General features: G+C 47.1%; 2 pseudogenes; both read left to right on the forward strand.

Annotated features, from left to right (window-relative positions):
* Positions 1-8,326: 8,326 nt before the first annotated feature.
* Positions 8,327-10,336, forward strand: LOC142840379 (SH2B adapter protein 1 pseudogene; annotated as a pseudogene).
* Positions 10,337-10,701: 365 nt separating this feature from the next.
* LOC142840719 (treacle protein pseudogene) lies at positions 10,702-15,069 on the forward strand (annotated as a pseudogene).
* Positions 15,070-15,754: the final 685 nt, after the last annotated feature.

Here is a 15,754-nt window from a genome sequence, read left to right on the forward strand (position 1 = left end):
CAAAGCAGGTCTTGTAGTAGCGCTGTCAGTATCATGACGTCATATCAACCAGGTGGAGTTGTTGTTATGGGGCCCCATCTTCTTCCTGGAAACTTCAAATGTCACTTCAGGAAAAACTCATTGTTCATTATGAAAAACTTAAGCATTAATCATATAGACATATATATACATATTCACTGAAAGGCATGATATGTTCAATGAAAAGTATGATAGATATGAAGAAAAGCAAAGATGTTTTCTAAACTCATATTTCTTTCTGTCCCATATCATGGCTCTTGACATGAGACAGAAACTCCAGAAACTCTGGGTTTTTCTCTTACTAACAGGCTTGGAATTGGAGAAGGACTGAGCCAGAGTCCAACTTCAAAACCAGCTTTATAAATTTAGAAATATGGTTTAATATTACTTACACAACCCTTTCAGTTTTCTTGATATTTCCTATTGGGCAGGTATTTTTCCATCTGTCAGTATCCAAATATCCAGGGTCCCTTGAATTTTTCAAAGATGAGTGTTTTCCTGTGGAGATAAGAACAGAACCCTGCCCCCATTCTATATGTTTTTCTTACCACCTGTATGAATATCATCATTGTGGATGAGTTGTCATTTCTCCTTTCCAAGAGGTTTCTCCTCTTCAAATCGAAACTTTATTAATTTTGATGGTATCCACAATTTTTCTTCTCCTGTGGAAACAAGAGCAAAACCCCTTCCCCAACGTAGCACATCTCCTGGCTTCCACTGAGAGGTCAGCACATCTTTGAAATAAATTGGTTGATTTAGTTCAGCAGACTTTTCCATTATCCAATGTCTTTCTGCTGCTGTCGTTCCTTTCTCATTAGCGTTGAGAAAATTCAAGGTTAATAAAGCATTATGTAATCTATTTCTGGGGGTATTTTCAGTCCCTTTCTGTTTGTTCAGCATATCCTTTATAGTACGATTTGATCTTTCTATAACTGCCTGACCTGTAGGATTGTTTGGTATACCTGTAATGTGTTTTATATTATAATAATCAAAAAAGCATTTCATTTTCTTAGATACATATGCTGGACCATTATCTGTCTTTATTTGTGCAGGTATACCCATGATGGCCATAACTTCCAATAAATGTGTGATTACTGAATCAGCCTTTTCTGAGCTCAGGGCAGTAGCCCATTGAAAACCTGAATACGTGTCTATGGTGTGGTGTACATATTTTAATTTACCAAATTCCATAAAGTGGAACACATCCATCTGCCAGATTTCATTTCTCTTAGTGCCCTTTGGGTTACTCCCTGCAGGCAACGGTGTTTGATTATAGAAAGAACAAGTAGGACATCTCTTTATAATGTCCTTAGCTTGTTGCCAAGTAATGGAAAATTCTTTCTTTAGGCCTTTACTATTGACATGATGCTTCTTATGAAATTCTGAGGCCTGCAACACACTTCCAATCAATAATTGATCAATCTCAGCATTGCCTTGGGCTAGAGGACCAGGCAGACCTGTATGGGACCGGATGTGTGTTATGTACATCGGACAAAGCCTGTTCCTGATTATGTCTTGTACCTGGATAAACAATGAAGTCAACTCTGTGTCATCTGGTATAAATTCAGCTGTCTCAATATGCAAGATAACTCTTTCTGCATATTGTGAATCTGTAACTATATTAAGAGGTTCTTTAAAATCCCTTAGCACCATAAGGATGGCATATAATTCTGCCTTCTGGACAGAATTATAAGGGCTTTGTTCCACCTTACTCAATTCATCTGACTTGTAACCTGCTTTCCCTGATTTATTTGCATCAGTATAGAAAGTACGGGCTCCAGTTATTGGAGCATCACGTACAATTCTAGGAAGAATCCAAGAAGTTCTTTTTATGAGGTTAAGTCTACCACTTTTGGGATAGTTGCTATTAATTTCTCCCAAAAAATTAGCACAAGCTCTTTGCCACGGTTCATTGTCTTCCCATAACTTTTTTATTTCTTCAGTAGTAAAAGGCACTATAATTTCTGCTGGGTCTATACCTGCTAGTTGACGAAGTCTCAGCTTACCTTTTATAATTAATTCAGAGACTTTTTCCACATAAGTTTTTAATTTTTTACTTGGTTTATTAGGTATAAATATCCACTCTAAAATAATATCTTCCCTCTGCATTAGAATCCCTGTAGGAGAAATTCTGGAAGGCAATATGACTAGGATGCAGCTAAGATTTGGGTTCACCCTATCCACATGTGCCTCCTGTAATTTTTCCTCAATCATTGTCAGTTCCTTTTCTGCTTCAGCTGTCAGTTCTCTTGGACTATTCAAATCTTTATCACCATCTAAGGTTTTGTTTAAATGAACTACTAGATCAGGTGTTATCCCAACAGCTGGTCGTAGACTGGAAATGTCTCCTAACAATCTTTGGAAGTCATTAAGAGTCTTTAAGCGGTCTCTCCTAATTTGTGCCTTTTGCGTTTTAATTTTCTCTAACCCTATTCTGTAACCTAGGTAATTAATAGAATTTCCTCTTTGAATCTTTTCAGGGGCAATTTGTAATCCCCACCTAGGCAAGACTTTCTTTACTTCTTCAAACATCCTTTCTAAAGTATCTTTATTTGAATCAGATAACAAGATGTCATCCATGTAATGATAAATGATGGACTTGGGGAATTGTTTACGAATTATTTCCAATGGCTTACTTACAAAATATTGGCACAGTGTAGGACTATTGAGCATACCCTGTGGGAGGACAGTCCACTGATATCTCTTATTAGGCTGAGAATTATTATAAGTAGGCACTGTGAAGGCAAATTTTTCTCTATCCTTTTCTTGTAACGGTATAGTGAAAAAACAATCTTTCAAATCAATAACTATAAGAGGCCATCCTTTTGGTAACAGAGAAGGCAAAGGAATTCCAGACTGTAGTGGGCCCATAGGTTGAATTACTTTGTTGACAGCTCTTAGATCTGTCACCATTCTCCATTTACCAGATTTCTTTTTTACAACAAACACAGGAGAATTCCAAGGGCTGGTTGATTCTTCAATATGGTGAGCATCTAGTTGCTCTTGCACCAGCTGTTCCAATGCCTGTAGTTTATCTTCAGCTAGAGGCCACTGTTTGATCCATATTGGCTTCTCAGTTAGCCATTTTAAAGGTAGGGCTGTTGGTACCTCTAAAGGTTTGGTATTTGCTGTATGTTCTTGTACAGCCTGAATGGCTGGTGACCTTTTTCCATAATACCTCATCATATCCTTCCCCGAATTATGAATTCCTGGAAATACAGGAATGTTAATCTGGGTATTCCATTGCTGTAGCAGGTCACGGCCCCATAAATTTATGGCAATATTGGCTATATATGGCCTTAGTCTTCCTATTTGCCCTTCGGGCCCTATGCATTCAACCCATCTTGTGCTTTGTTTTACACGAGATAGGGTTCCAATTCCTAGGAACTGAACATCTACCTCTTGAAGAGGCCAATTCGGATGCCAAGATTCTGGGGTAATGATACTTACATCCGCACCTGTGTCTAATAAGCCTTCAATAAAAGTGCCATTTATACAGACTCTTAGCTTTGGTCTTTGATCATTAATAGAAGTCTGCCAAAATATACGTTTACTCTGTCCTACTGGGTTTTTTGACTCATCCTCCACACGTAATTCATCATTTAGACCAGTATTACTTTTTACAGCAGAAATTGGAGCTTTTAATTTTCTTGGTGAGGCACGTTCTCCACTGTGACTGGGAATGACTGGGCCACTGTTGGCTTGGGGGCCTGCGAGAGGCCCCCCATGGAGTTTCCCGATGATATCGGATTGCCCCGTCTATCTGTTGTTGATCTACATTCGTTGGACCAATGCCTGCCTTTACCACATCTCCTACATATACCTGAAGGCCGAGGTCTCCTATTTTTGTCATTCCCAGAAGAGATATTATTCCTAGAAATTCTTTGCCTGCAATCCCTTTGTAAATGTCCTAATTTACCACAATTAAAACACCTGGCAGTTTGATGTCTCCTCATTGCTTTGGAAATCACTTCTCCTACCCAAGATTCATCATTATAGGTAAACGTCTCAACATTCATCGTATGCTGAATCCATTCATCCATAGGTGCTGATCTAGACTTTAAAGGCCCAATTATCTTTTTGCATTCTATGTTTGCATTCTCAAAAGCTAGAGATTCAAGAAGTATTCGTCTAGATTCTGGGTCTGTTACCCCTATGTCCAGAGCCTTAATCAATCTTTGCAAAAAGTCAATAAAGGGTTCTCTCTGTCCCTGCCTAATTCTGGTATATGATTCAACCCTTTTTGCTGGATCTTGTATCCTATTCAAAGCATTTAAAGCTGCTTGGTGACATAGACACAGTACTTCATCATCATAAAGAGCTTGGACCTGTGGATCAGCATATTCTCCTGCACCAAGAATTTGATCTTGGGAAACCTCAATACCTTTTGCTCTTCCTTGCTGTTCCATATGTTTGGATTCTTCTCTGAAATAAATTCCAAACATCAAGGAAGGTCCCTTATCTAAAACTGCAGACACTAACTGATGGAAATCATGGGGGATAGCTCTAGCATTAGAAGCCCAAGTCTTTATCATTTCCTTTACATATGCATTGTGCAAGCCAAAATTAACAACAGCTTGCTTAATTTCTTTCAGATCATTCATTGCTATTGGTGTCCATCTAGCTTCTCTGACTCCCTTTGAGCCTTTAGAAGTTGACGCTTTGTCAGAATTAAGTACAGGGTATGTCGCTAGAACCCTGGGTAAGCCAGTTCTAATAGCTGGTGGAGGCATTGTATCCTGTCCTTGTGCCTCTTTACTCTGTTCACCAGCTGCAATAATTTCTCCAATCTTTTCAAACCTTTTTATCATTGTCTCTCTTAAATCCTGAATCTCCTGACCTGTATATATTTCCAGCGATTTCACTGAGGTATCAATTTTTTGGTCCCCATTCTGCACCTGTGATTCCAAAGCTTTAATTTTTTCCTTCAAAGATAACATGTCCTCCTTAAACTTTTCTTGTATATCATGTAGATTCCCATCTTGGAGGTACATTCTGTCTGTTACCTTATCAAAACTTTGTGATAAACTCTGAAGGTCAAATTCAATAGCCTGAACCCTTTCAGGTAACTTTCTAATACCCTTGGATATGGAATCAATTTTGTCTGTCATAGTATCCACTTGTTCAGATAACCTCTGATTTTCAATAATTTTAATCCTGTCAATTAGTTGTTCATTATTAGTTCGTAAAGATTCTATCATTCTTAGGAGTGCCATATTCTTCCTTAATGATAGAATATGGAAAAGAAAACTGAAGCCTAGTAACAAGCAAATTAAGGTAATCCCATAATCATATAGACCTTGTATGATGTAATTCATTGTATTAGTAAATACAAAATTACTAATCCATTGTATTAGAGAAAACAAAGCAGTAAAATTTGCGTTAGAAACGAAAATTGCCATATTACCTATTGTCCAGCAGGTGGCGCTGTTGCAGAATCGCGATGAAAACATGGTCCTGTTTCAGTGCCTTAGTAGATGTTAAAAACTGGAAAACGCAAGTTTCTCAACAAAGTAAATGTAATTAAATCAATTCCAGAGACGGAACCAGAAACCCAGAATCCAGGGGTAGAGAAGAGCAATCTGGAAGCTGCTTATGCCTCCACGTGACAGAGTCACCCTGAGGGGTTGCAGCTTTCAGCAACCGCTTGCTCTGGTTCGCGCCACTTAAGAGTTGTGCTTGCGAGGGAGATTTAAAAACGACTCAGAAAAGAGCAAACCATGCGGGCAGAGACTACGCGGGCCTGTGGAGTTTAAATCCACGTGAAGAGGCCAAGGCCGCTGCTGCAAGTCACAGGCAGTGGCTGAGGAAGGGACGGCTCCCGCCAAGCCGAACTAGCGCCCGCCAAGCTTAACTCGCGGCCGCCAAGCTGAACTTCCGGCCGCCAAGCCGAACTCGCGGCTGCGAGCCGGGAGAGGTTCTAAAACCAAACGTTGGGTGCCAAATTGAAGGCGTAAGTCACAAACAATGCCACACCAATGTGGGATTATGATTAATAGGGTGATATTTATTTAAGGGGGAAAAACTTACAGATCACTGTCCCAGGCAACAGCCCTCTACGCGACCAGGAGTCTAGACGCCGGCGGAGCAGGAAGTGAAGAGAGAGAGGAGAGGGAAGGGGCCGCTTTTTTAAAGGGAGAGAGACCACGCCCCAAGGGGCTGGTATCTCAGCGGCGATAGGCTGGAGTAGTGGGAGGACCTCCCGCAACAGTATCTTATCAGGCCACCATGTATTAAAGCTGAATTTCAACAATAAAAGCAACAGGAAGTCTATAAATTTATGGAAACTGAACAACTATTTACTAAGTTACCACTGGGTCAAGGAACAAATAAAGAAATTAAAGACTTCGTAAAATTCCATGAAAATGAACACACAACATAACCAAATTTATGGGACACAATGAAAGAAGTGCTAAGAGGAAAGTTCATAGCACTGAGTGCCTTCATAAAGAATTTGGAGGGATCTTATACTAGTGACTAAACAGTACACCTGAAAGCTCTAGAACAAAAAGAAGCAAACACACCCAAGAGGAGTAGACTGCAGTAAATTATCAAACTGAGGTCTGAAATCAATAAAATAGAAACAAAGAGAACAATACAAGGAATCAATGAACCAAAGAGTTGGTTCTTTGAGAAAATCAACAAGATATACAAACTCTTATCTAAACTAACTAAAAGGCAGAGAGAGAGAGAGAGAGAGAGAGAGAGAGAGAGAGAGAGAGAGAGAAGGAGTAATTCAGGGATGGTGGGGAGAGAGAGAAAAGGGAGAAGAGGAAGGGAGGCTGGGGTTGGAATGGAAAACAAATACATTAATTAATGAATAAAAGATATATTAAATGTTTAGGTAGACTAAGAAAAAAGGAAAATATTCAAATAATTTAAAGAAATATGTACTGCACTTCAAATGACAACAGAGATATACTAAAAAAAACATTGTAAACAATAACACACCACAAATTGATGGTAAATGCACTATCAGTAGCAGCTATGTGATGGGGACCACCACAGTCTTCTATGCTCACAGTGGACATGGGTATCTTGTACTGAGGTAGGACAATAGCAAAGGCACAAGCAAGCACATGCAAACTCACAATGAATAAGCAACTTTGGCCAAAACAACCTGTCAGTGGACCAAAAGCACAATAACTAATGACACGCACTCCTAGCCAATCACAACACACCAGCAGCAACCGCCAGTTTCCAAAGGACCAACCAAAAATGTTGCTGCGGCAGCTTAATTTCCCTAACGCCATAAAAAAAAATCCGACCTTTTTATAATAAAGAGCTTCTATATTGGAATCTCTGGGAGTCTGCGTCATTGCCTCTGCACTTTCTCACCCTCTGCCCTTCCCCCCCCCCCCCGGAAATTGAGATGCACAACAGGCAGCAGTAACAAACCCACAACAACTACAACTGGCACCCAACGTGGATGGATCTTTTCCTTTTGCTTGCTTTTTGGGTCCTCCTTATCCTCTTTTTGGGCATTTTTCTTGCTTGCTTGCTGTCCCACTGCTGTATCCATCCCGACTCCTTGCCAGCTTCTTGAGTTCACCCCCTTCAGCCGTTTTTCAGTGAGTTGACCCTTATTTTTGTTTTCTAATCCCTTGGTGGGTTGCAACTTTTTTTCCTATCCCCACATCTTCTTTTCTTCCCCATTTGTCTTCTTGGTTAGAAACTCTCCATCATGACTCAGTTCGTCCCAGTACATAAGGGCTGACCACCCAGGAGGTAGAACCAATAAAGGACCCTCTGACCAGTCCCTTTGGCTTGGAGACGCTGTGTGAGCATATGGCCACGGGCTAACAAACTGTGAAAGGCCCTCACTCTAAGCAGCACACTCAGTCTACAGAACACTGCTTTCCTTTTCCCCTCGGTCCTTGTCCTAGCTCAGACTCCCTCCTGACCTGAGAGCAACTGACAACGTTTGTCCAGGGCCATTCTCCTGGATTGTCTGAAGACTCTCTTGCTTTAGTGGAGTCCCAACCGCTTGTCTGAATGTGGACTGTTGGGCTTCCTCTCCTAGTCTTTCTTCTCAACTAATCTGGTTATTTGACCACCTGTTAAGAGCCATTAGGGCAGTGGCTGTTCTCTTAATCCACTGAAAGGCTTTGGTTGTTCGATTATGGTTGAATCCCCTTTCTTTCCCTTCCGGGATTGGAACATTCTCCTCAGATGGCAGCTACTTCCACTAGCTTGACCCTGGAGCTGAGCAAGAGGACCGAGATACAGTTGCTGCTGCTCACCCCGAGTCTTTTGATTGTTTTCTTCTTTGTTGCCCCCTCCACACAGGCTCCTCCTGGGGCCCATCATGAATAGTACCCCTTACCTGGAGGATGGTGCCTTCCCTTCTCCACCAGCGCTGCTACCAGCCCCTCCCCGAAGTTGGCAAGGGTTCTGTGAGTACCACATGAGGGCTGCTGCCCTGGATCTTGCCTACAATTTTCATCTCTACCTGGCCTCCCACCCACAATATGCAGAGCATGGATCAGAAACCGCCTTTTTGGTCATTTTGCTGAGCTATTCCTACACCACTTCGAAGCTGAAGTGCCCCAGGGTCTCGGGCTCATTCTCCCCACCTGTCTTGGCCCCACTGAGCCCTGGTATGGAGATTACACCACCACATGACTTGTCCTTTGACAGTTGCAGGGTGGGAGGGTCCCTGGCTGTGTTGGGCCCATTTCTATCTTCTGAGGACCTAACTGGCCCCCTTCCTTCCTCAGCCTCTTCCACTTCTACATTGTCCTCAAAGCTGAAGTTCAAGAAATGATTTTTCATCCATTCAGTGGGTCATTCAGTCAGAGATTCTGTATGAGGCATCATGCAGTGGCGAGAGGCCATTGTGATACTTCCCAGCTGAGCCTCTGGAGACCACATCAGACCTTCCAGTCGTAGGTGGAAACAGAAACTCCAATTCCTCTGGTGGTGCTGGGACAGGAGGTAGGGGATTGGCTAGTGATGGCACATCCCCGGGGGAGAGATGAACTCACTACTTTGAGAGGCTGAGACTGGGTCATGTAGGGGGAACCTTGAAAGACAGAACAGGAATGGTACAGAGAAAAGAGCTGCTCAGTTTTGGGGGGGCTGAAGAAGCTGCCCCTGACCCAGCAGGAGTGGGTCGTGGAGGAGGGGCAGCTGGGCTAACATCAGGGGGGAGGAGGGCAACCTCAGTGGCAGAAGTATCCCCTACTGCTCCCAAGTGAAGAAAAAGGAGGAGGAGGAAGTCGCTTGGAGTTTTTTGTACCACCCAAGGCAACCCAACCCCAATTCAGCGTTCCCTGGTCTACTATCACTAATATCAGCAAGCCACGGCCCTAGAGATGCCTGACAGGAGAACACATCTGTGGTTAAGGTAAAAGGCCCTTCAGAGTACATTCTGGAGACAACTGATGCACTTCATGAGAAGGCCTGGGTGTCTGACATCCAGGAGTGCCTAAGCCCAGGATCCTTCCCTGCTATCAGCCCCTGTATTATGACCCTTCCTCTGACAGCTGGGACTTCCTTCCTCACAAAGGATACAGACAGCCTGGAGTTGCCCTGCTTGAATCCTTCAGAGGGTCTGTCCAGCCAGGATCTGCTGCTGGGGCCCAGCAATAGCAATGACCGCTTGTGAGAGGAGGCTTATGGGGGCCTTTCTGACCAGCTATCAGCATCCTTCTCCCCAAGTTCTGCCTCCATTACTGCCTCCCACTCAATGGAACTGCTTTCTCTGGAACTGCCCCCTCACATTCCCATTGAGGAGGAGCCTCCAACAGAAACAGTTCATCCCCTCTCAACCCCCCCTCCCCTGAATACTCCAGAAGCAGATGCAGGGTCATTTCTGTTTCAGGGGGAGTCAGAAATGAGGGGGTATCAGTTTCTCTCAGGAGATCCCTGGTTCCATGGCATGCTCTCTCAACTTAAGGCTGCCCAGTAAGTGCTAGAAGGAGGCACTGGCTCCCATGGTGTCTTGCTGGTACATCAGAGTGAGACAAGACATGGTAAATATGCCCTCACTTTCAACTTCCAGGGCAAGGCCAAGCACTTGTGTTTATCCCTGAATGAGGAGGGTCAGTGTCGGGTCCAGTCCATTTTCGATATGCTTGAACACTTCCAGGTGCATCCCATCCCTGTGGAGTCTGGAGACTACAGTGATGCTGTCCTTGTCAGCTATGTTCCCTCCCAGTGGCAGCAGGGCTGGGAGCAGGCTGGGAGCCATGCAGGGGTGTGTAAGGGTGACCATGCTACCCTGGTTCTCTTTATTTTGGGCAAGTACTCAGACAATGGGCCATGCAGCTTCAAACCCATTACAATGTTCCTTCATGTTGAAGGCAGTCCTTGACCCCTCAGTTTTCCTCCAATGGTGCTCTGCAGAGAGCCAAGCCCATACAAATTTGTAATTTGGACTTAATATTACCCTCAACATGCTTACTGGCCATGGCCAATATATTGTTCCTGTCTCACAATCCATAACTGGCCTACATGCCTATTTCCACCAAGTGTCCAACCTAGCCTTCAAGGCGCTCAAATGTTGTATACACCAGGATAATGTAGGCTATTTCCACAATCTTGTCCAGCAGACTGCTGAACCATTTCCTGAATTTTTGACCTGAGTCAAAACAATGCTGTTAGGTCCTAGGGCGCGAGGGAAGAGGCTGGCGGGGGGCGAGGGGGCATGCACGTGAATAGGCTGGCAGGATCTCTGGCATGGCCGAGGCCAGGAAGCAGGAGCTGCTTCCCCTCATCTACAATCATCTGCTGCAGGCTGGTTACGTCCGCGCAGTGCGGGAAGTGAAGGAGCGGAGCGGCCAGAAGAGTTTCCTGACTCAGCCCGTCACCCTTTGGGACATCTATACACACTGGCAACAGACCTCAGAGCTTGGCCAGAAGCAGAAGGCAAAGGACGATGCTGCGCTGCAAGCCAAGAAGTCCCGGGTGTCAGACCCCATTAGTAGCTCGGAGAGCTCGGAGAAGGAAGGAGAGGAGGCAGAAACCGAAACTGCCAATGCCACCCCAAGACCAACATCTGTCACTTCCTCAGCCACGGCTTCAGAGTTAGCATCAAGCATGAAGGAAAAGGCCCAGGCAAAGACCAAGATGGTGAACTCCGTGCTGCACCCCGCATCAGGAAAGGCAGTGGTCCAACTACTCTCTGGGAAGTTACCCAAGAAGTCAGCAGAGCCCTTGGTAAACACTGTCTTGGCCTCGGAAACTGAGGAGGAGGGCAGCGTCAAAGCCCACGGAGCCACTACCAAGCCTGGGATGTTGTCAGCCAGCCAAGCCAGCAGCTCCAGTGAAGACACCTCGAGCTCCAGTGATGAGACAGATGTAGAGGTGAAGCCTTCAGTAAAACCAGCCCAGACCAAAGCTTCCTCAGCCCCTGCCAAGGAGTCTCCAGCAAAAAACGGCCCCAGGCCCTACCAAGTTAGGGAGTGTGACGTCTGAGAGCAGTGAGGAGGACTCTGAGAGTGGGGACGAGCCCCCTGCTGGGATTCCCAGCCAGGTAAAGACCTCTGGAAAAGTTCTTCATGCCGGAGCTGGCTCAGTCGCTGCCAAGGGGATCTCTGGGAAAGGGCTCATCTCAGCAGAGAAAGAGAAGCTTGGGCCCATAGCCACCCAAGCCAAGACAGGAAGGCCAGAGAACGATACAGAGAGCATCAGCGAGGACGATTCTGACAGTGAGGTTGAGGAGCCAGTTGCTGTGACCACTCCTCAGCAGGCAAGGCCTTCCGGGAAGAACCTTCAGGTCAGGGGTACCTCAGTTCCTGCCAAGGGGTCCTCCCAGAAGGCAGGGCCTGCAGCAGCCCAGGCCCGGGCAGCAAAGCCTGAGGACTCGGACAGCAGCAGCGAGGAGTCAGAGAGCGACAGTGTAAAGACACCAGTGGCTGTGGCCCTAAGCACAAGTCCTGCCCAGGTGAAACCTTTGGGGAAAAGCCCCCAGGTCAGACCTGCTTCCGCTGTCAGCCTGGGGTGCTCAGGAAAAGGCGCCCCATCCACCCTGCCCTGGGAAGGCAGGCTCGGCAGCAGTCAGGGTCCAGGTGGGAAAGGTTGAAGAGGACTCAGACAGCAGCAGTGAGGAGGAGTCTCACGACGATGGGGCTGTGGCCGCAGCAAAGGCAAAGGCTTTGGGGACAAGAGCACTCCTGCACTCCCTCAGAAGGTGGGGTCTGTGACCACCCAGGTCAAGACTGAAAGGCGCACAGAAGACTCGGAGAGCAACGAAAAGTCGAGTGACAGTGAGCGGCTCCAACCCCGGCTCAGGCCAAACCAGCTCTGGAAAAACAGACAAAGGCTTCCCCTAGGAAGGGCACCCCCACCACCCCTGCATCTACCATGGTTGCCCCTGTGCAAGTGAGCACCTCATCCTCTAGTGAGGAAGAGTCAGGAGCTGCTCCTGGTACCATGAAGGGGAAGTCTGTCGCAAAGGGCCTCCAGGGGAAAGCTGCCTTGGGACAGGGGGTGGCTCCAGTGCATCCTGGGAGGACAGGGTCTGCAGTTGCCCAGGTCAGGGCTACAACTCAGGAAGACTCAGAGGACAGCGAAGAAGAATCCAGCAGTGAAGAAGATGAGACCCCAGCACAGGCCAAGCCCTTGGAGAAATCTCCTCAGGCCAAAGCCAACCCACCTAAGACATCTCCAGCCAAAGGACCAGTGTCTGCCTCTGGGAAAGTGAGCACTGCAGGTGCTGCAGCAAAGCAGGAGGTCCCTTCCAAGGGGAAACCACCTGCTAGGACTGTTCAGAACAGTGCTGTCTCTGCAAAGGGCCAGCGATCGGCTCCAGCTGCAGGAAAAGCAGGGGCTCCAGCAACCCAAGCACAGAAAGGGCCAGTGGCTGGAGCAGGAGTGGGGAAGAGCTCAGAGAGCAGCCGTGAAGAGGAGTCAGACAGTGAGGAAGAGGCACCGACCCAGATAAAACCTGTGGGGAAGACCTCTCAGGTCAGAGCTGCCTCAGCCCCTGCCAAGGAGTCTCCTAGGAAAGGGGGCCAACTAGGAACTGCCAAGAAGACAGGACCTACAGCTACCCAGGCTCAGAAGAGGAAGATGGAGGACTCAGAGAGCATAGTGAGGAATCCGACAGTGACGGGCAGATGTCGTCAGCCATCACCCCAGCCAAGGTCCTGTCCCCTCCAAAGGATGGTACCTTCCAACCTGCCCCGAGCAGGGCCCCAGCACCAGCACCCCCAGAAAAGAGCACAGAAGAGTCCTCAGAGAGCAGTGATGAGGAGCTGCCGACCGCCCAGGCAATTAAATCCCCTCTGATTTCTGTCAACCCCAATCGTAGTCCAGCTGGTCCAGCTGCTACCCCCACACAAATCCAGGCTGTGAACACCTCGAGGAAAGCCCAGGCCTCAGGCTCCACAGCCCAGAGCTCCTCCTCTGAAAGTGAGGATGAGGACATGATTCCTGCCACACAACCCTCCATTCCTGCCACTAAAGCCAATGTGGTGACTGTGCCCACATCCCTCCCACGGACAGCCCCCCAGCCCAGCAAAAGTGAGCAGTCTAGTCGGGCGCCAAAAGGCAAGAAACCAAAAGCAGCATCCACTCAGATCAGCAGTGCCTTGGAAACACTCCCCGTGACTCCCCAGAGCAAACCTGTCCAGTCCAAAGCAGCCAATAAGCTCAGAAAACCCAAACTTCCTGAGAAGCAAAAGCCTCCCTCGGGCTATCCCAGACCCTCCACAAGTTCAAGTGACAGCAGTGACATCTCTTCAGGGAGCGAGGAAGATGCCAAGAGACCCCAGATGGCCAAGTCAGCTCCCAGACTGGATCCGGGCCTTTCCCAGAAGGAGACTGTGGTGGAGGAGACCCCAGATGAATCCAGCGAAGATGAGTTGGTGGCCCCCTCACAGTCTCTCCTCTCAGGTTATGTGACTCCTGGGGTGACTGTGGCTGATTCCCAGACTTCAAAAGCCACTCCTAGGTCAGACTCCAACCCCTTGGTTTCCTCTGCTCCGGTCACCAAAGATAATCCAGATGGCAAGCAGAAAGCAAAATCCCAGAATGCAGCAGACTCCACGTTCCCCAAAACCGGTAGGAAAGAGCCCTCCTCAGGCTCCACACCTCAGAAGTCCAAAAAGGCCAAGAAAAGCTCCTGGACCCCAGCAACACCCACACAGGCTCTACAGGACAGCATCACCTAGCACCTCCGGGAGCAGCCCTGGCCCCTGAGCGAGGCGCAGGTGCAGGCCTCTGTGGTGAAGGTCCTGACAGAACTGCTGGAGCAGGAAAGGCAGAAGGCCACAGAGATCATCAAGGAGAATAAGAAGAAGGACCGGAAGTGGAAGCTTTGGAGGACCAGTTAGCAGCTGGGGCCCCAAAGAGCAAGAAGAAGCATCTGGAGGATGGAGCCGGTGCCATCACCCCAGAAAATACTTCCAAGGCAAAATCCAAGCTAGACGAAGTGAATGCTGATGGCAAGGGGAAGGGGTCACCTGGCTCCCGAGGGGCTAAGGAGAAGCCCAAAAGTGAGCTGGGGTTAAAGGTTGAGAGCCGAGAGCAGAGTGACTCAAAGAGCAAGAAGGACAAGAAGAAATCCAGTAAGAAAAAAAAGACAAGGAAAAAAGGAAAAGAAGAAAGGCAAAAAGACCTCAGCCAAAGACCCTGAGTCAATACAGAAGAAAGAGAAAAAAAGAAGACAGCCGAGCCTGCCGTGTGAGGGCCAGCACATAGAACAGAGTTTTGTCAGTGTGACTGTTCCCTGACCTCTGAGCTCTGGCCAGTGTAATCTGGGACTGGACTTGTTAACTTGCCTCCCCCAACAGAAGATGATGGCCAGCTCCAGCATGTACTGCCGGCCAAGCCGGTGGACCTGCAAGGGGGAACCTGCAAGGGGGAACCTGCAAGGGGGCGGCAGTCCCAGGAGGAAGTGGGATGAAACACGCCCACCCCCTCCGAGTGCTGCATAAGATGTGTACAGTATATATATATTTTTAAGTGACTGCCTCCCTCCCTTCCAATCCAACATGCCCGAAGGCCTCAGGACCTTCATCTCTGCGCTGCAGACCCACGAGGTCCTGCTTGTAGTTCATCCTGTTCCCTGGATTCCAGGCCTATCCCAAGGACTTGTCCTATCAATTTCCAGCTGTTTGGGGTTTGTTTGGTTTTGAGCCTATAATTAGTGATCCTAGAGAAGCTAAATAAGGAGAAACCAAAGAAAAACATATAGGCATCCTCCTGAATATTAACCTTCAGCAGGCGATGAAAGGAGACAGAGACAGAGACCCACATTGGAGCACCGGACATAAATCTCAAGGTCCAAATCAGGAGCAAAAGGAGAGAGAGCACGAGCAAGGAACTCAGGACCACAAGGGGTGCACCCACACACTGAGACAATGGGGATGTTCTATCGGGAACCCACCAAGGCCAGCTGGCCTGGGTCTGAAAAAGCATGGGATAAACCGGACTCTCTGAACATAGTGGACTATGAGGACTACTGAGAACTCAAGAACAATGGCAATGGGTTTCTGATCCTACTGAACGCACTGGCTTTGTGGGAGCCTAGGCAGTTTGGATGCTCAACTTACTAGACCTGGAAGGAGGTGGGGGTTCCTTGGACTACCCACAGGACAGGGAACCCTGATTGCTTTTCGGGCTGAGGAGGGGGGGGACTTAATTGGGGGAGGGGGAGGGAAATCGGAGGCGGTGGCAGAGAAGAGACAGAAATCTTTAATAAATAAATAAATTTAAAAAAAAGAACTCAAAATAAAAGATTTTAAATGTAAAAAAAAATGCTGTTAAAAAGAGTGTCCCATCCGGC

Source organism: Microtus pennsylvanicus, chromosome X (genome assembly GCF_037038515.1).
Source record: "Microtus pennsylvanicus isolate mMicPen1 chromosome X, mMicPen1.hap1, whole genome shotgun sequence".
In the NCBI taxonomy this organism is placed as follows: Eukaryota; Metazoa; Chordata; class Mammalia; order Rodentia; family Cricetidae; genus Microtus; species Microtus pennsylvanicus.